The sequence below is a fragment of the Ambystoma mexicanum genome, chromosome 3q (genome assembly GCF_040938575.1).
Source record: "Ambystoma mexicanum isolate Mex_15411 chromosome 3q, UKY_AmexF1_1, whole genome shotgun sequence".
In the NCBI taxonomy this organism is placed as follows: domain Eukaryota; kingdom Metazoa; phylum Chordata; class Amphibia; order Caudata; family Ambystomatidae; genus Ambystoma; species Ambystoma mexicanum.
Genome location: NC_090926.1, coordinates 129684600 through 129705057, shown reverse-complemented (window position 1 = coordinate 129705057; position 20458 = coordinate 129684600). Strand labels below are relative to the sequence as shown.

The following is a 20458-nucleotide window of genomic DNA, read 5'->3' as shown; positions in this document are numbered from 1 at the left end:
CACGAAGGGGAGGAGAGAAGAGAGGAAAGACTTATAAAACCCTGCTGTGTAACCATCCGCCAGCGGGGCCTTCCATAGCAACAGCCTCTTATAGCCCTCTTGATTTCTTCAGAAGTAATTGGGGCGCCAAGCTCATCAGTCTCCTCCTGGGATAGTTTTGGCATTCGCACAGTCTCTATATTCATCTATTTCTGATCGCACTTGGCCAGTCTTGGATTTATATAGGTTTTCATCGAATATTGCAAATGCCTCCAGGATTCCCTCTGTCCCTGAGCTCTGAGCACCCTCCCCCTCCTCTATTGATGCCACCTGGATCTCTCGGTGTGCTGTCCCCACAGTCTGGCAGCCAGCAGTGCATCTGCTTTGTCTCCTTTCTCATAAAACTTCTGTCTAAGAAGTTGTAGCTTCCGAACTATCTGTGTTATGCTTACCTGGTCTCTGTGGAGGCGTTGGGGCATGGTTGCAGCCCTCCCTGAACTTGAATCACCCCCTTTACGCCTCTGCCTCAGTAGAAAAGCTGTGAGCAGTGGTACGTGGTGATACTGCTCCTGCGTGGAGATAAGAGTGTGTGAGTGCGCCAATCTGTGATTGTTGTACCTCTCGAACCCTTCACCCCAAAGTACGGTTTCTGTGAGCATACGCCGGTCCATAATGCTCACCTGTGAAAAATGGAAGATAAGCTCTCCGTCCTGCTAGTTCTGGCAGGGGCGCGTCGAATGGGATCTAGTTCCTTCACTGATCCCTGATAAGGATTAGTCCATTCCAGTTGCGACTATTCTTCTCCTTATGATTGGTAAGTCTTTCTTAAACTCTTGTGATGCTGTTCGTTTTGTTTAATGTCTTTATATTTTGCTCTTATTTATGCCTGCAATAATGTTTCTCTTCTGTTTTCTTCCCTTTGATGGAAATGCGGCCTCAATGCAGCTGTGAGACGCGAGATGTGGCCGGATGGAAGATGGATGCTACCGCAATGTTCGACAGCAGGTAAGTGATGGTTTAAGGAAAGCACGAAGTATGGAGAAGCGCAACCTTAAACTGACAGTTTTTTCGATGTCTAACCTTGTCTTCTGTTTTTCCTTGCAGGCGCTGCTGTCGACGATGGAGCGTGTTGTGCTGCGGTGCCAAGATGAAGATATCGGCGTTCCGGAAAGTGTAAAGATGAATACTTGGTTCGCCGAAGAGATGTACAGGTAAGAACAGCTTCCCCCAGATGGAAAGTTGCTGGCAGGAAGCAGCATGTCCAGGAAGCAGGATCTTCGAAGGTAAATCTGACCTCAGGCGATAGTGAGGGTTACTCTGCTTGCCAGTGCAGAATAACGCAAAGCGTCTGTCTTGAGGATCGGGGCAGATTATATAGCTGAGATCGTGGGCACGCCCATTAGGACTGGCTTACCAGCCACACCCTGTCACTCTTAGAAAGTGAGCATGTGCGAAGGCAATCGATTAGCAGCCACACCCAAGAATACACTTGGATGGAATGTTCAAGGTTAATGCATCCGAAGTGCTATGTCCCTAATAAAAGCTTTTTAGTGTTAAATGGATGTTCTTGTTTACTTTTGTTCATGAGCCTGGTGCCAAAGGCCCCAGGACAGTGTCCACCAAGGTCTCCTGTGCATGTGACCCCTGCATGCCTGTGCCCCTGACTTCATGACCATGACAATCTGGCCTTCCTACAAAGTACGAAGCTCCTCTCTCTTACGTTTGGCTTCTTGGACCTTGCTCTCTCTCTCTCATCCGCAGCGTTTTGTGCCGCTCTATCCAGGTGGGCTATCTCTTCTCTCAATCTGTTTTCTATTAGCTCCCTCTCTCTCTTTTTCCTGTACCCTCCCTGATCAAGATTCCCCGACATGTTGCCTTTCCTGCTTCCCACACCGTTGCCTTTGAAATTTCTCCTGTATTGTTCCTTTTGAAGTATTCCCGTATTTCCCCCTCCATCTCATTTCGGAAGACAAGGTCCGTCCATAGTGACTGTTTGCATTTCCACTTTGATCCCTTGTGTGGGAGACCTGCCCAGTCTAAATCTACTGTGAAAATTTCATGATCGGACCATGTGATCAGTGAGATCTCTGAGCACATTGCCACCTTCCACAGGCCACCTGTGATGTACAGATAGTCAATCCTGGTGAATGTCCCATGGGGTGTCGAATAAAAGGTGTTTCTCATTCGGATGGACACCTCGTCATGCATCTCGTAGCCCATACATACACAGCATTTCTGTGACCCCCATCCAGCGGGTCTCTTATTTCAGGGTTGCCCACCTGCCTGTCAAGTTTAATGTCTGCCCAGAGGTTGAAATCCCAGAGGCCTCCAACATAATATTTGGAAGTGTTCTCTGTAAGAAACGGGATTGACCTGTATTAGGGGAGTACACAGTTGCCAATGTGAATGTAATTTTTTGTACGGTGCCCACCATCATAAGAGCCCAACCTTCCATGTCTGTCCATACCTTGATCACCAAATTCATACCTCTCCTGACAAGTATCCCCACACCAGCCTTCCTCAGGTGGCCTGAGACCCAGTATTCCACCCCTAATCTCGGACCCAGGATCCTGCGTTCCTCTCCCTGTGCATTTTTGGTTTCCTGCAGAAACAACATATCAAGTCTCGTTCTTCGAAACTCTCTGGCCACTAGAGACCATTTCGTAGGCAAGTTCAGGCCCTTGACGTTTAGTGTCCCACTCTGAGTAGGCGGTCCCTTCGAAAGCCTAAATCTACCACCATTTCTTCCTTAGTGTATCCGGTGGGCTTTTGTTAAGCCCCGTGGGGACCAAGCCCATGATTCAGCACACACCTCATAATTTGTGGTTTGCTCGAAGAAGACCCCGTTCCTACACTTTCCCCCACACCTACCCCCATCCCTCCCCTGAAAAGGCATCCGATACTGCCGGGTTAACATCACCAGGCCGAGTTCGGACCACCAGCAGGAACCAGATACCTCTTGGTCCCTTCATATAGCAACCTCTTTAACATTGACCCATCTCTGTTCCCCCCTCTAATTAAGATCAAAAACATCACACAGATACAGAATCCCCCAACAGTTCTCCCAGTGGTCACACTCCTTTCGCCATTACATCTCCAGACCCGCTATAGTCCGGGGCTTCCCCAGGCACCATTCCTTAATTCCTAGATTCTTTCTCCAAAACCACTTTAGCCCAAAATTACAGTAACAACAAACATGAGGTCTGGGCGCCAATACATAACTCGACATTGGTGCAGCTGCATTTTCCTGGATCCAATGCACAGCATCCCAAGGACCAACCCCTTCTCACTGAGTCAGGGGCATTCAAGAATAAATCACTCCCTGAGATTTGCCCCTCTGGACTAAGGCGTAGTTCTGCACCAGCAAGTTCCAGTTACTTAGGAGGTACCACAAGTCTGATGATCGGTGCTCTGCTACTACCAGAGACTCTTAGCCATCCATCCCAGGGGATGCATTCATCCTCCTGTATTTTCTGTATGCATCTTCGTCTTGGCCCTTAGATCTGTCATTGTCTGTCGTGGGTTCGCCTTCCGTCTTGATTCTGCTCATTTTCCTGATTGCCTAAGAGTTCGGCCATGCAGCTTTTGATGTCCCTCTCCGTTCTCAGCCTCTCTTTTTGCCCCTCCAGTTCGAATGTAAGAGAGAACGGGTAACCCCATCTATAGCAGACTCCCTGGTCCTTTAACCATTTTGTGAGGGGCATGCACATCCGTCTCAAGGCCAAGGTCCGTGACGACAGGTCTTGGAAGATCGTCACTCTGGCTGTGTCAAGGGTGACTGGATCACTGTGATTTGCCTTTTTCAAGATTCTGGCCCTGTTGCAGTAATTGTGGAACCGAACCAGGGCGGTCCTCGGGCCACCCGCAGCTCCCCCTATTCTGTGTATCCTTTCGATTTTTGCCTCATTGATGGAGTCATCCTCAAACAAGAGCTTCATCATGTCGTGTAACATAGTTTTCAGGTCTTGTTCAGATGCACCATCTTTTTCTGGATTGCCATAAAATCTCAGGGTATTCCGCCATTCCGGATTTTCCAAATCGTCCATCTTTAGGTGGAATTCTTCTTCCCGGGTCTCTATATCGGCTATTCTCTGATACATCTTTGTCTCGAGAACAGCTCTTGTCCCACTGGGGATCAGCAGCTGGTAGGGGGGGCTGCAAGCGGCCTCTGTTATCCCACTCTCTGCAAGCACTCCTCAAAGGCAGCAAGGGCTTCAAAGCGTTGATGAGAGGGAAGTGATGAGGCCTTGACAACTTGTGTTTTTCCCAACTGGTCACAGTCTCAGGGGTCCTGCTGATCAGGAGGCGTACCACTTTAGATTTAGTGTGGGAGGAATTTCTTTATTGGAGAGGGCTTCCCCAATGAACAGCTCTTGTCCCTCTGGAGATCGGCAGCTGATTGGGGGGGGCTGCAAGCGGCCTCTGTTATCCCACTTCCTGCAAGCACTCGTCAAAGGAAGTGAGGACTGCAAAGCGTCAATGGGGGGAGTGATGGACCCCTGTGACCCTCGACGTGGGTGCGGGCTAAGTGTCTCAGCCTTTTCAAAGGTACTTGTCTCCTCGTTGCAGGGGTGGGAGTGGCTCTTCTAGCGTGACTTGTTTCAGGGCCAGCAGTGTACGGGGGTCTGATGCTGACCAGAGCAGCCTCCGATACTCACAGCACTCTGGCGGGTCTCATTGCAGCACCTGCCTGCCACTGAGCGCGCATTGTATGAAGGCGCGGGAGAACAACTGACCTGGTATGTGCTTGTCCAATAAAGGTAAGATGTGTCCAAAAATGGAGGGGATATTTCATCTCCTGTGGTCCTCTGCCAAATGATGCTTGACTCTGGGGTAGGGCCGGGGGAGGGTGTGAGGAGAGGGGGCGAAGTCCTGTTGCTGGCGAGTTCCCCTCTGTTCCTTCTAACAGTGTGAGACGCTGTATGCTGCATCGGCCAGGCGGCACCAGCTCACATTTTAGCCCACAGGGTGGGGGCCGGTATACGTTGTTCCTCGGTTTCTTCAACCAACGGAGTTGAGCGAACAGCCACCTCCTCGTAGACCAATAAGAGGCTGGGACTGAACACTCCATGCAAGTACCTGCAGCCTCTCGCCCGGGGACGCTGCAGGCTCAGAGGCGGCCTGCTCCTCCTCCTATGCCGCACGGGTGAACAGGTCTTTACTTTCACTTTTGCCGGCGATCTTCCTCGCGCCCGTTCTCCGCTTTAGCTGGGCTGATTTTCACCAGTCTTGGGGTGGTCGATGCCAGGTGGGTTCCCACAACCAGCTATCCGATTTCCTCCGCTGGGGGGATCATACTGGTGGCTCAATCAACTTTTTGGGGACCACTGGGTTGAGATCTACACAGTAGCTTCCATTTTCCCTGTGCCCCCCGGTGGTCGTCTCGCGAAAGCATTTTGTGCTCTGATGTGGGTAAGAGAACAAACACTTTTGTCAGATGGAAAAGGACTGTGGTACTGCCATCTTATCATAATGGGTCTTTTGGCTTTCTTGGGCCTGCCCTAGATGTTGTTGGACTAGGTCTTTCACGATAGTCATGCGCTCTTTACGCCTTTAGGCTGTTTGGGACATAGATAACACTGCCCCTTCCTTTTCTTCCCAGGTCTCCAATACATCTCTGGAGTCGTGTCCATAAAGCAGCTCAAAATGAGAAAACCTATGTGAGGATTGAGGGGGGCGTTTCTGATGGCAAAAAGGGCCCAAGGGATCATTGTGTGCCAGTTGCGTCCATCTGCCTCCACCAATTTTTAGAAAGTTTTTTAAGGATTCATTGAAACGCTCTACTAAGCCGTCTGTCTGAGGATGGTAAACAGAGGTGCTGTCATGACCCTTGCCCCTGACCCTCACTGGCAAGTCAGCCTTCCAGTTAGGGCCAGGTCAAAGGCCTTAAAACCTCATCCAAGACTCTCTTGGAGTCAGTCCTGGCGCCTTTGGCGCCAGGCTCATAGCCATCATGAAGACCAACATTAGAATGGGACTATTTACTTGGAACTATTGTCAGGAATTCGGCTCCACATTCTTGGAGGAAATGGAGAATGAGGCATTCTCGTTACCAACAATGGAACTCAAGATGGCGCCTTATCAGCGTCATTTCCAATAAACAATTGCCGTCCTAGTCTTTTCCAACATGGCAACCGCGTCTTCCCATTCTATAACTTCCTCTCTATGGTTGGGAAAGACGCGTCGCTTCTGTTTGCTGTACCGCGCCGTTTCGTGACAGTGTTTTTTCCAGCGTTCTGCTGCTTAGCCCGTTGAGACTTCTCTAAGCCTCCCTCTCCTTTTTCTGTCCCCTGCGCACTTCTGTTGTCTTCTTCCTCGACTTATTCTACCGTTCCTTACCCTGCTGAATTTCCCTACCCTTAGTCTTGCTTTCCTGCTCCGTGCACTCGTGTTCGGATTTCTTTCCTACGCAACTTCCATCTTTCTGCTTAGAATACTACTTGGAATCATTCCTCATCTGCCTGCAGCACTTACCGTTCTTTCGCAGCAACTTCCATTGGACTTTGGAGATACCATCCGCCAAGAACCAGAATTGTGTTTTCTTCCCCAAGAGGGTTTCCCAAGGGTGCTGCCTCCGGGGTGCACTGAGTCCAGTTTTCTCAGAACACTTCGGGGGAAGTACCTACTTGCTTCAGAACCAATTCTACCTACCTGCTGTTCCGGACATTCGTGAGTACTTAACTAATTGTTACAACTATTTAACTTGGGGGGTGGGGGTTTCAGCCAACATGGAGGCGCACACATAGCTCAGTTACAAGGAACTGAGCTATGCGGTCTAGTCTTTTGGGTGTGGGAGGCCTGGGACTACTTTACCTGGACTACTTTGGGTGTGGCAGGCCTGGGACTATTTTACCTGGACTACTTTACTTGAGACTATTTAAACTGCACCTAAACAGAAGCACATGCTTTGCGTTATTCTGCTGTGGGCAGCGTAACGCTCACCGTGTCTGGTTCTTTGATGCCAGCTTACCTGAAACCAAGGACCTGCAGAGAGAGAACGAACACTATGAAACTTACCTGAAACAGTATCCTGTCTTCAATCCATCTCTGACTTCAGTTCCACTCACCTGAAGGTACGAACTCCATCATCCGGCACCGCATGCATCCTGGAAGGGGAGAAAGAAAGACAGCATTAGTAAGTGTTTACTCACGTTTCCTCCCGAATGAAGAAAGCCACACAATTCTTACCTGGGTAGTCATCTCCTGGTCAGTATCATTGCTGGAACATTACGGTGCTCGAGAGGAACATCGCAACCTGCAGGGAGAGAAAAGACACAGGTTAGCAATATAAAAGCGAAACAGCGCTGCGCATCGCGCATTACTCACCGGACAGCATCGCGCACACAGCGCTTTCGCCTACCGGCCCATGCTCATCTTCAAACTGCATGACAACACCAAAATACCTTTCGAGGGGATTGGGTCCTCCGATGTATTCCATTTCTATGACAGTAATCACCACAGCTGTGCTGCTTTGGAAAATCTTACGGCGTCTGCGTCCTGCGTCGATGACGTCGATACGCTGTCCTCGAGGGCCTCCGTCAAGCCGACATCACGGATGTTATAAGTAGGATGCACGACACCCGTTCACTTCGGAGATCTCGGCGCACCTCGGCTCTTTCTGAGTTCTGTTCTTTCGGTTCTTCAAACCTGTTCGTTTGTGAAGTTCTATGTCTTCGGCTTCTTCCTCCCCGCGGCCGGGTTTTAAGAAGTGTCGGAACTGTGGGTCCCCAAGATGTCGTTAACGGACACGCACAACGCTTGCCTCTGGTGCCTCGGGAAGGACCACAAGACGGATGACTGTGTCGACTGCCAGTCGCTTACATCGAAGGCCTTGCGGGAGCGTAAGAAGAAGCTTTCTGTAGGTAAGGGGGCCAAGCCCCGGAAGTCGCGATCCACTGGGCCTTCAATGGACGATTTGAGGGGCGACTCTCTGCATCGTCGTCGTCGGTCCGGGGGGTCTCGGTCCAGGAGTAGGTCCCGCCATTCCTCTGCCTCTTCGAGGCACTCACGGAAGTGCCGTCACCGGTCGCCTTCCTCGTCCGAGGACTTCGGCCGTCGGCGGGTTGCTTGTCCCAACAAGCATTCCACTCCTGCCGGATGAGATTCGTTCCGGCAGGAGATGATGGCGATTTTTCAGTTGCAGGGCTCTGTTCCGACCGTGCCGTCGAAAGACGCCGGCCGTGAACGTGCTAGAGACGCCACTCGTACGCCTTTGGGCTCGAACGGTCGTCGCGACCTCCGGGCACCTTCGATGTCCCGGTCAGACAAGGATGGTCGCTCTAGACATGCCCGTTCCAGGACCCGGTCCTCAATGCCCTCGAGACCATCGGAGCCTGTGAAGTCTTTGAGGAAGACATTGACGCCTTTGGCGCCAAGGTCGTCGAGGGACTCTCTCGAGGCTCTGCCCTCGAGGAAGCCGTTGACGCCATCACCGCCCAGGCTGTCGAAGCTGTCGGCGCCACGCTCAACGTCAACGCCGATTCTATCAACGCCCTCGACGCCCTTCAAGGCTGATTTGTCGGAGGTACCCTGCGGCACGGGGGACCCCCCTAGAAAGGCTCTGGTCAAGGCTAAACATGTCTTTGTCCCTTTTTCTGTGCCCTCATTCCAGCCTCTGGATTATATTTCTGAGGTGGATGAAACGTCTGAGAAAGGTATGGTTCCTGAGAAGGTACCTGACAAGATTTTGTCTGGTCATAGCCAGATTGAAGACCTGCGTCAGTCGCTGCACGACGCCAGTGGTCTGGACACCTCTCCAGAGGTGGAGTTCTGTAGGCCTGAGCCTGGCACCCATGACGAGTCCTCGTACCGGCGCCTTATGTCGAGGGTATCGGACTACTTGGGGTGGTCTGCGCCACCAGTGGATTTTCTGCAGGATGACCTGACGGATATCCTCGACCAAGGTCCACCAACTGACCCGGTACTGCCACTCCATATGGCCTTGCAAAGAAGGGTGGCAGTGGCCTGCACTGCTTCGGAGAGTCTCCTGGCAATGAGCATGTCTTTGCTGCGAAAATACCGTCCAGCCAGTAGCGACCCCTTCTACTTGACCATGCACCCCACTCCGGAGAGTTTGGTGGTGTAGGCGGCTACGGCCTCAGCAAAGCAGGCGTCGTACCCTACCATCCCTCCTGATAGGGACAACACGCGTTCTGATGGCTGGGCAAAGAAATTGTTTTCTTCAGGGGGTATGGCTTTACAGGCAGCCAACTCCGTGTGTGACTTGTCACATTTCACGCACACTCTGTGGAACTGTATTTCGTTAGCGGCTGAACATATTCCCGAAGGGGAGGAACAGGATGTTTTTTTTGCTATTGTGCAGGATGGCAAGGATGCCATGTGTGAGTCTGTTCAGTCGGGTATGGAGATGGCAGAATGTGTCAGCCGGTCCATGGTGGCAAGCACCGTAATATGCAGGTTTGCGTGGTTGCGGAAGTCGGGGTTTGCTCCTGATGTGCAAGCCCGACTCCTCAACATGCCCTTTGATAGTGAACATCTTTTTGGCAGCAAGGCTGACGAGAGCCTTGAGAGGTTGCAGACCTCCAAAGCTGCAGCGAAGTCGTTGAGCGCTGCAGTTCGCCAACCTCCGCCTTTTCGTCCTAGGGGACAGCAATGGAGGGGAGGTTCCTTTCGATATTACTCATCCTTTAGTAAATCGAGAGGAGCTCCAAGTCAAAGGGGCCACAGTAGGAGTACCAGAGGTGGAAAACAAGGTGCTCGAGGTGCCAAGGCCACTCAGGCAGTTGCCTCTTTAGCCGCAGCCGCTTCAGCCCATCCATGAGGCCATGTCCCATGGTTCGCCGGTTGGGGGAAGGCTGGCGCAGCATCTTGTAGAATGGTGTGCCATTACTTCAGATGTGTGGGTTTTGGAGATCATAGCCCACGGCTACTGTCTTCCTTTCCTGCAGAGGCCTCACGACAATCCACCAGGGAATCTCTCTTTGAAGAGTCTGGATCCACTCCTTGCTCAGGAAATACAAGCCCTGCTGGAGAAAGGCGCCATAGAACTGGTGCCTGTAGCGTAGAGGAACAAGGGATGGTATTCCCCTTATTTTTTTATTTCAAAGAAAGACGGGGGATTGAAACCCATCATGGACTTGCGCGGTTTGAACAAGCTCCTCAGGAAGGACAAGTTCAAGATGGTTACTCTCTCTCAAGTCCTCCAGGCCCTTCAACTTCAGGACTGGTTGGTGTCTCTCGACCTCAAGGACGCTTACTTTCATGTGCCGATCCATCCCAAGCACAAGAAGTACCTGAGGTTTGCGGTTGGCGACTCGCATTTTCTGTTTCGGGTCTTGCCGTTCGGATTGACCTCCGCCACAAGGGTTTTCACCAAGCTCGTGGTGGTGGCAGCGTATCTCAGGAAAGGGGGGATTCACGTCTACCCCTACCTGGACGATTGGTTGATCAGGGCGCGCTCTCCCGAGCAAGTCCTGGATCATCTGTCCGTCACCTGCCACTCCCTTCACAAGCTGGGCTTCTCCCTCAACTTAAAGAAGTCCCACTTGACGCCAACTCAGCGGCACCAGTACATCGGAGCAGTGCTCGACACATCCCAGGGGCAGTGTTTTCCTCCCCAGGTGAGGGCTCATCACATTCAGCAGATGGTACACAAGTTTTGACATGCCCATAGTCTCCCGGCGTCTGAATTCTTGAGGTTGCTCGGCCTCATGGCATCTTGCATTCTTCTGGTGCCAGAGGCCAGGTTGCGGATGAGATCTCTGCAAAGGGCTCTCAAGATGCAGTGGTCACAGTCCTCCAGCAGGATGTCGGACCCCGTTCAGGTGCCGCCCTCGGTCGCTCAGGACCTTCTGTGGTGGGCCGACAAAGGCAAACTGATGAGGGAGGCTCCATTTTGGCTACGCTGGCCAGAGGTGACGATCGTGACAGACGCATCCCTCACGGGATGGGGGCTCATGCCAACGAGTTGACAATCAGCGGTCATTGGTCTCCGTCGGAGTCCAGACTCCAAATCAATCTGTTGGAGCTGAGGGCCATCAGGCTTGCCCTGAAGGCTTTTCTGCCGACTGTGCGAGGAAAGGATGTCCTGATTCTGACGGACAACACTGTGGCCATGCACTACCTCAACAAAAAGGGGGGGCAGGGTCACTTCCGCTGTGCAGGGAGGCGATGCAGCTCTGGTTCTGGGCCATCCAGCAGGAAATTTCGATCTCGGCAGTTCATCTGGCCAGAGATGAAAACGAGACGGCGGACGCTCTGAGCAGGCAGAGCGCGATTTCTCACGAGTGGGAGTTGGCTCAGGAGATTCTCCTGGAGATCTTCGCTCTTTGGGGGACCCCTCAAGTGGATCTCTTCGCCTCCAGTGTCAACCGGAAGTGCAAAAGGTTCTGCTTGCGGGAATTTCCTCCAAGAGGAGCCTTAGGAGACACGTTTGTGGTGGAGTGGTCCTTCCCACTGCTGTACGCGTTTCCTCCAATCCCCGTCATCCTGCAAGTGCTGCGGAGGTTACGGAGGTTCGGTTCCCGGATGATCCTCATTGTTCCGGCATCGGCCTGGAGGACGTGGTACCCGGACCTTCTCGACTTGTCCACCTGCCCTCCACGTCGTCTTCCCTACCGAGACGATCTGCTCTCACGGGAGGGGGGTCAGGTTCTCCATCCAGAGGCCAGATCCCTCAACCTTCACGCTTGGCTTCTGAAAGGTTGAGGTATAAGGATTGGGACCTCACTGAAGATGTGATGGAGGTGTTGCTTTCGGCCAGACGGCCGGCAACAAAGTCCCTGTACCGTTGCCGTTGGAGAAAGTTCTGCGACTGGTGCAGGGTTAAGAATGTGGATCCTTTTTCATGTGACATTCCTGTGGTTCTGTCTTTTTTTGCTTTCGTTAGCCCACAAGGGCCTGCAAGTGCGTACCATTAAAGGTTACCTGGCGGCGCTGTCTATATTTAAGCGCTCGTCTGAGGAGTGTTCTTATTTCAAAATTCCTTTAATTTCTCAGTTTTTGAAAGGGCTCACTAATGTGTTCCCACCGTCACCTTTCCAGGTGCCCGGTTGGGATTTGAACCTTGTTCTAAAAATCCAAATAGGTGCTCCATTTGTGCCTTTACATTCTTGTCCTTTGAGACTGTTAACCCTTAAATCTGTATTTTTAGTTGCGGTCACTTCCGCTTGCAGAGTGAGTGAGTTACAGGCACTTTCAGTTAAGCCACCCTTCACTGTGTTGCATAAGGACAGGGTTGTCCTTAGAGTTTGTCCTTCCTTTCTTCCGAAAGTGGTGTCGGAATTTCATTTAAGCCAGAGGGTCATTCTTCCGGCATTTTATCCTCCTCCGCATCCTGGTAAGGAAGAGGAGAGGCTCCATAGGTTGGATCCTAGGAAAGCTTTTAAGTTTCTACATTTCACGCATGTCCCGGGTCAGAGTGGACGATCAGTTCTTTATTGCTTACGCTGGAAGGCTTTTGGGACAAGCTGTTACTAAGCAGACTTTGTCTAGATGTCTTGGCAATTTCTGAATGTTACCGCTTGGCGGGTAAGGACCCTCCGGTAGGCTTACGGGCCCATTCTACTAGGGTTATGGCTGCCTCTACTGCCCTGCAGAGCGGTGTTCCTATTCGTAACATCTGTGAAGCAACCACTTGGCCTTCGGTCCATACTTTTGTACAACACTACTCCCTAGATTCTATCCATGGGGAGGATCTGGCCTTTGGCAAGGCGGTCCTTTACTCTGCAATTTGATTGGGCAATCTAAATTTCTATATTCTGAGTTCTTTTCCCTCCTCCATACGTTGGTACTGCTTTGGGAGTCTGTCTTAGATATGGAATACGTCGGAGGACCCAATCCCCTCGAAGAACAAGTTACTCTCTTACCTGATAACATTCTTTCGATAGGATGGTCCGACAACGTATTCCATATTGCTCCCTCCCTGCCTACCCCGCTACAGAATTTCTTAGGCGATTGCAGCTTACGTTTCTGCAAGGCTTTCTCTGGTCATACTGGCAGAAGATTGCTGCCACACGTTCTGGGGGAAAAAACTACAACTGAGGTTACGGGCGTCGTGCGTCCTACTTATAACATCCGGTGACATCGGCTCGAAGGTGGCCCTCGAGGACAGCGTATCAACGTCATCGACGCAGGATGCCGATGCCAAAAGATTTTCCGAAGCAGCACAGCTGTGGTGATTACTGTCATAGATATGGAATACGTCGTCGGACCATCCCATCGAAAGAACGTTGCCAGAGAAGAGAGTAACTTGTTCTTCCATACCTAAAAGGAAAGAAACAAGACATTATTATTCGAACTAAGGAAACATAAGAACTGCATATAAAGACTGTAAAGCAGCAAATTTATGGAGTCACAGCAGGCCTGGATTCCCACAGGGGGGCTTGCACCAGTGAAGTAACTTGGTCGCTGCTCGCCCCCCACTTCTACACGCCCCTGCCACGAGGATCAGGACGGAGAATCCACCTTTTACAATATTAAGGTGAGAAGAAGGCCCAAGGGGGAGGAAGGAGTTGAGGCCAAGAGAGGTGGGAAAACATAAAAACAATCTGGTATTGAATCCAGCCCTCCTATATTGCAGACCCATCTTTATTTTAACCAGAGGCCTTACCAAGGGACCGGGAGAGGGTTCGAGAGTGCAAATCATCCAACCAGGCCTGGGTGGCGTCCCCGTGAATACCAGGTGAGCATAACAGGTGCCTATGGTTTTATCTGTAAGATCTCTTTCACTTCCACCATCCCTTAATTGGTCAATGTTTATCTCGGAAAACCTACTGTTGACAGAAAAGGGATTGGCTGTTTAAGAGATATTATTTTTCAACAGTAAAGCCTCCATAATCTAGAATTACTAGAATATACTTAATCCCTAGTTTTGACTATTCTAATGGTCCCACTATATCCATTAATGCACGCTGGGTCATCCCCTAAATGTTTTGCTGACGGGGGCCTTACTCGAATCACGGGGAGTTAGTATCAAGCAAACAAAAAGCGAGTGTTAGGATACCCCTCCCTCTATTGTGAAGACCCAACAGCCTGATCAGGAAGGGGCGCAGTTCAAGAACAGATACTGCGCCATAGCTCTAATTTACGTCTGTCATAGAGCTAATTTATTCAAAAACATGTATTGTGATGTACATACAATTCCACAGACATTAAGAACACAAAACCACAGCACAGGTGGTGTACAAAGTATATACATAACATTTTCATGACAAGTGACAACAGTTTCTAAAACTCCTACAAAGAAAAGGCCTACATATTTTGCCTAATCATTAGAGTGCATGAGTGCAAAAAAGAAGTAAACGTAACAATGGGGTTAGAACAGTAAATTACTTATTTATAGGAACAGCAAGTACGTTTTATACTTATTTATACCCATAGGGATGTGCATACACAAACAACCTAACATGTACATTCCTTGGTAGATCAGTCTTGATTTAGAAATTCATTGTGTGATATTTCTTTTACCAATATTAACGTAGGACCTTGTATGCCTGTATATCCCTGCGGGCAAGTTATTGTTTTTCTATCCGCATCTCAGAAGGAGGTATTATATAATATATGGTCAACACTGGGGTGTTTCGGCACTGTATTGAGGATCCTCCCCTTCTTGGCGGTCTTCTTACACAACTTAGAACTGGGCCTTCATCATGACGTATATTTTGAATTGAAGATCGCTTTAAAAGTCGTGAGACTACCCCTTCTTTTTGTCTTCTATGGTCTGTGAGATTACAAAACAAACACAGGACTTATAAGTGAGGTGCTCTGGTGTAGGTTGCTATAACGAAACATATCCTTCCATACGTGGCTACTGATCTGGATTCGGTTCACATGCAGGACGCTTATGTATTTCTTTTCCTAAGGAGTTATTCTTAATTCCATGATGGATCACAATTCATTCATTTATGATCTAGGGACTCTTCTGTTTCACCTACAGGAATAACAATGTTTGTTTTAATCCTGCCTCCATATGTATTTAAGTAACTTCATTTATTGTTTACAGATCCTTTTCTGATTTTCTCTGATTGAATGATACTATTATTATTTACTGACCTTCTATTTTGCGTAGACCGGTTTTACTTATTAGGTGAATTTAATGTCCTGCCTGGATTTTCCTCTCTTGCAGCAGACCCTAATGAAACAAGAATGAAAAAAGTGCGGTGATTTTTATCTCTGAGAATACTACTATTAGGCAGAATCCTGTGCAGTGCCCTTAGGGACCACCACACACAATTAAGACTACAGGTGGCAATACAAGTTTTACCTTTGGTACAAGCCTGTACTACTATGTCAGAGTGGTAGCAGTGGCAGAGCAGCCAGGCTTATCTTAGGAGTATATGAGCAGTAGCAGAGATTACACAAAGGGACCACAATTACTGTGACTCAAGCAAACACTGACTCAAGGTTTCAGGTAGAAAAATATAATTACATACATTTTTTTACCATTCGTTATAAACACAACACTTCTATTAAACTTAAACAAAAACCACACGTTAAATATACTACAACTAACCAATTCACTTTGTACAGTATGTCTCAAGGTAAGTACCCTGTGTTTGAATGAACCGGTGTTATGCACAAACACGTTACCGCAGATACGATTGCGATCACTTTTTGACCGTCCAGTCTACTAACTAAATGCGTAACCGTGACATGAAAAGCTACCGGGGCAAAAACACACTTAGCACCCGAGATACTCAGAGGAAGTTGGAGGCAAAAATCACAGGCAATATTTTGGTTAGGCAAACAGAATCGAGAAACACTCATAGACAAGAGTTCAAAAGTCAAAGAGCCGGAGCCAGGGTCAAGTGACACCGGGGCCTGTTGCCGAATATCACACATTTCACGATTCCACGTAGCCAAGAGTACTTCGATATTGTCAATGTTTCGGAAGCAAAAGTTATAAGAAGGAGGGAAGACAAGGACAAGCCTTGGAAATGAAGAAAAGGGGTTCACCCAGTTTCCTCAAGCATTACACAGTACCTTATTTCAATGATGCAGCTGGTGCCCTGGCAGTTGTTCCTTTTGGTTTCCCGCAGACCCACCATTCCTGGAGCTTCGTTGTGAAGGAGGACGTCTGAAGGGGGTCTGCACCACACAGGGATGAAGCCGGCAGCAGCGACAATGAATAAAAGGTGCGCTCCTTAAAAACACAGGAGAGGCTCTTCAAATGGCTATCCGGACCACTACAGCTGTGTGCAGTGATTTCAACCAAGGAAGAGGATCCTCTGGCTGTGGAAGACGAGCTGGTTATCCCCACCAGGCTCAAGGGAAGAAGAGTCTGGGCTGGATCTCCTCTTAGTCATTGAAGGGCAGATAGCTCAGGACTGCAGCAGGGCTTCACCGGGACGGGCAGTTGCAGCAGCCGTCGTTCTCTCCGCTTCTCTTCGGTTCCTTGTAGTTTCAGTGGCGACTCTCTGACTTCTAGCCCAAGAGTCCTGCCTTTTATGCGAAAAACCCCCATTCACACAGCCGGGCTGTCAATCACCCAGCAGGGGGGTTGTCCAGCCCGGACTACTACCCTGGCCAATCATGACAAAGTGCGACTTGGGTTTCCTAGGATACCCTGTGCAGCGGGTGACTACACCCCTCCCTCACATTCAGCCCACCTAGACACCCAGGCGCCTTGAGGAGGGCTTCTGAGCAGAAGCCCGCCAAAAGACGGTGAACAAAGAAGGCAAACCTAGTTTGCCGCGCAAAGTAAAACACAAGAAGGACTTTAACAAAAAGAAATGGCGAATAAACCCAACAGGAGCTAAAAGAAAGACGATTTCGTCAAGCGGGTTTATGTTCGAGGGTAATATAATAGCCAAGAACAATACCACGTTTATCTAATATAATTGCGGTAGAAAAGTTAGGGTAGATACCACTGCCACCAGCCAAGTCTAAATGTTAAAAGAGCGAAACAATGCTCTAGGAGGTACAGATAAAAAGGGATACGAATGAACCCTTTCCGGTACTCCATGGAAGATGGGGTGTACTGGATCTGTGGTAGATTGACTAAGTAAAGTTAAAGGCATACTCTAGTAAAAAAATGTATTGTCCCTATGGGTCGGCCAAGTTTTTTTAAGGCTAAGTGGGTCGATTTTAGAAAACTTTCCTATGGACCTTACCCGAGTTTTCGTCCATTAAACGCATGCGAAAACAAGCACCTGTGAGCCGCCATTTTCTGATAATCCTATCTTTTCCCCGATCGCCCTGGCTGACCTGCTTTTGCGGCACTAAATCAATTCCCCCGCCCCTGAGCCTGACATTATCAAAACATTCATATTCCCTGCCTCTTCCCGTGACGTTACTGTGCTGCGTAGGCAAACGCGCCCAGTCGTCTTCTGCGCGACTCCACACAGAACCCGGAAACCAACACAGATCAACTCACAACACAGCGCGCCACAATTCGGAATATGAAACTGTACTTTACAATGAAACAGCAACACGGTACATTTGGTAAAGTACATTTATTTGGCATCAAATGTTTAGAGAATATTCATATGAACTCCGGAAGCCATTTATTTTCTTTTATCTGTATCCGCCATAACTGTTCCGTTTCATCTTGAGTCACGCGCTGTTCCATTATGGCACACAGGGTGTTCATTTTCATAAAAAGAATCACTTTGGAAGCACGGTGAACCGCAAGGCTGTTCCATCAACTAGGCACTAGTCCAGCCTAAAGTTTGTTATGTTACTTCTAGCCACTAGTACAGCGTAAGGGCATGTGGCCCCTTGCCGATCGTCCCATAATATGGTGATCGTGCTCCAGTTGTTGACACGAAGCTGCAGGTGTCTGCTGAAGAATCCGTCCGCCGGTGTCTCAAACAGGTGGCAGGCGCAGAGCGCGATCAAATACCTGTTAAGAAAACAAATAAATGATAATTAGTCTCGCTAGCCGAACTTCATTAATATTACTCATTTCATTCATTACGGCCGATCAGAAACTATTTGCTTGCAAGGGTAGTTCAATGGAGTATGTTCTTCTCTAACATAAATGCGAAAAGTAACGAGATAAATCGAGGGCAACACACAATGATAAACGACACTCTACATGCATGAGGAATGATATGATATGGCATTTGTAACGCGCGTATACTCAAGTGTTTCTAGGCGTGACGAGGCAGGTGGGGAACAAGGGCAGACAGACAACGATCCTACTAGGCCAGGTGTCTTTCTGATCGCGCATGGGGAAGGGCTGTACATGGTTAGTTGATGACAAATTAAATAATTGGGCCAGCTGGTGGCAAGTGCAAGGTAAATGCCGGGACAAGGGGCTGAAGGATACAGAGACAGTCCCGTGGTGCAGGGAAAAGTGGCTGGGCCAAGGAGCGAGATCGGTGACACCAGTGAACCTGCATGCCCATGTGCCCACTACGAATAGTTTTAAAATCTTTTACAGTCTTCATTCATTCATTTATTCATGCATCCATTCATTAAATCTTCATTCCGGTATAAAAGCGTGTAAAGATTTACTTACATTATATTTGAAATTTCCATTGTGTCTCTTCGTAATGCAGTCTGTAAAACGGACCGTGCTCTTGACAATGATTTTTCGTATACTGACCTAAAACTGAAACTCGGTCTAGTTTCTGAATTTTCTGCCTTATCGTCTCTTACGTTATTGCGTACTCCCTTCAAATGTAGTTCTTTCTGCATGGTCCCTGTCTCAAGGTCAAAAAACAATAGACCCTTATACTTCCAGTGCGACTTGTGGGCCTCATCTGTGCACTGTCCTTCGCATTCTTTATTTGCAACATCACGTAGTATAGGCATCTATGAGAACTTGAAGTTTAGAACCCGTCTATGTAGTGCGCCTCAATGTGCAAATGCGAACTGGCTTCTCTCCCAAATGCCATGGCCTGCTTGGCTGGCGCGTTCTAAGTGCCCCAATTTTTTCCCCGTTGTCTGCGAGCTTTGCCACCCATGATGGTGAAGTTGGGGGTTAGGTTTACTGGTACACTGTACAATAAAATTTATTTACAAAAATACAATCCTACTGCAATTATTTAAACCGCGATTTGTACTTTACAATCAGCTGTGCATCGGGTGGGCATGGCACAGTCGCAATGTTTGGTGGCAATGGATCATTGCTCTGTACAGAAACGTCCAAAATTCCATATCTGTGCTTCTCTAACACAGCAACAATAAGGCCTTTCACAAAGTCGAACTGCATTTCATCATAGACTGGTTTGATCACCCATTGCTTACTTCGTTTTGAAAACACCTTGGTGTAGCGAGGCATCCTTACTTTACCCCTAGTCCTAGATTGTTCACGTCCGACATTGCTGTTATGGGCCAAGACCGCTAGTAGAGTGCGTTGTTTCATGCCCCGAAAGCTAAAATGCAAGCGCTTTGGCCTGTACTTTAGGCACATATTGTGGAACACCTCCAAATCTCCTGTGTGACAGAATTCTGTCAGTCCTCTCAAATCTCTTGATAGAGTTTTGTCTAAAACAATCTTCTCAATGGCTTTGTGTGTCGGTGATGACGGAATCAACCACTTCTTCTTCCGTGCCTCCTCTGGGGACAAAGGGCCATGTTCACATTGGTGGAAATGTTCATTTGCTGTCCAGCGGTGAACGTTGGTACAGTGGTGCATCAGTGACCGCCATTTTTCAAGTAGTATTTCCACTGACCCCTCGCAAGTTTTTGAGCTCCACCAAAGATGGTTGGTCATAGAATGTGACCACTGCAAAATACTTTCAAAACCTTTTTTTTTTTCCTGCAGCCGAGATTTTCTTATTGATTGATTTAGCAAGATGCCATACGTCAAATTGATGTTTAATATGTGGGAACTGCTCTCTCATTGTCTTGGCAATTGAAACGTGTCTATCCGTGGCTATGAGGTCGATGTGCATCCCCCTCGATTGTAGATCTTCCACTGATTTTATAAATCCTAGTTTCTCCATGGCCACTGAGGATGTACATTGTGTTACCTGCACGACCTCCGAACTCACAATTTTCTTACAATCCATGTCCTGAAAGTGGTAGGTGCAGTACTTGGCAGAAAATCCAGGGCTATCGCACTGTGCATCGCCGGCTAGCCTGAATCGTTTGCCTTCGAATGTACTTGCTGAAGACAATTGTTCAATTCTCCAAGCATCACTAATGGCCGGAAACAGATAATCACGTTGGTATGTGTAGTACAGCGCACTAGAAATGAAATGTAGTCCCACAAACTGAAAGAAAGCCTCTAACTTTCTAAAACTGGAGCCACTAAAAAGTAAAGCAGCTGCACACAGTAAATTGCCTGCTGGCATTTTCCCCAGCATTGGTTGTGCAGACCATGAGAACCTATGATTTAATCTACAGGCGGCATTTATTTTAAGGTTACTGCCTTTCATTTTACGAGTCACATTAATGAATGGCTTCCCACATACTTTCCCTCTAACGGAATGCACGCATTTCAGCATACTTATAATTTCCATCAAGCAACTGTCGAATACAATGTATTTGCTCTCTTTCATTAGACTGTCATCCTGCGTCAACGTTGTTTCGGCCTTTGACGTTGTGGAGATGTCAACACATTGGA

At 48.7% G+C, this 20458-nt stretch overlaps 1 protein-coding gene across 1 annotated transcript in view; it reads left to right on the top strand.

The window, feature by feature from the left end:
* The window catches only part of AMHR2 (anti-Mullerian hormone receptor type 2), a 1032826-nt gene that overhangs the window by 407640 nt on the left and 604728 nt on the right, over positions 1 to 20458 (top strand). The window lies entirely within an intron of this gene.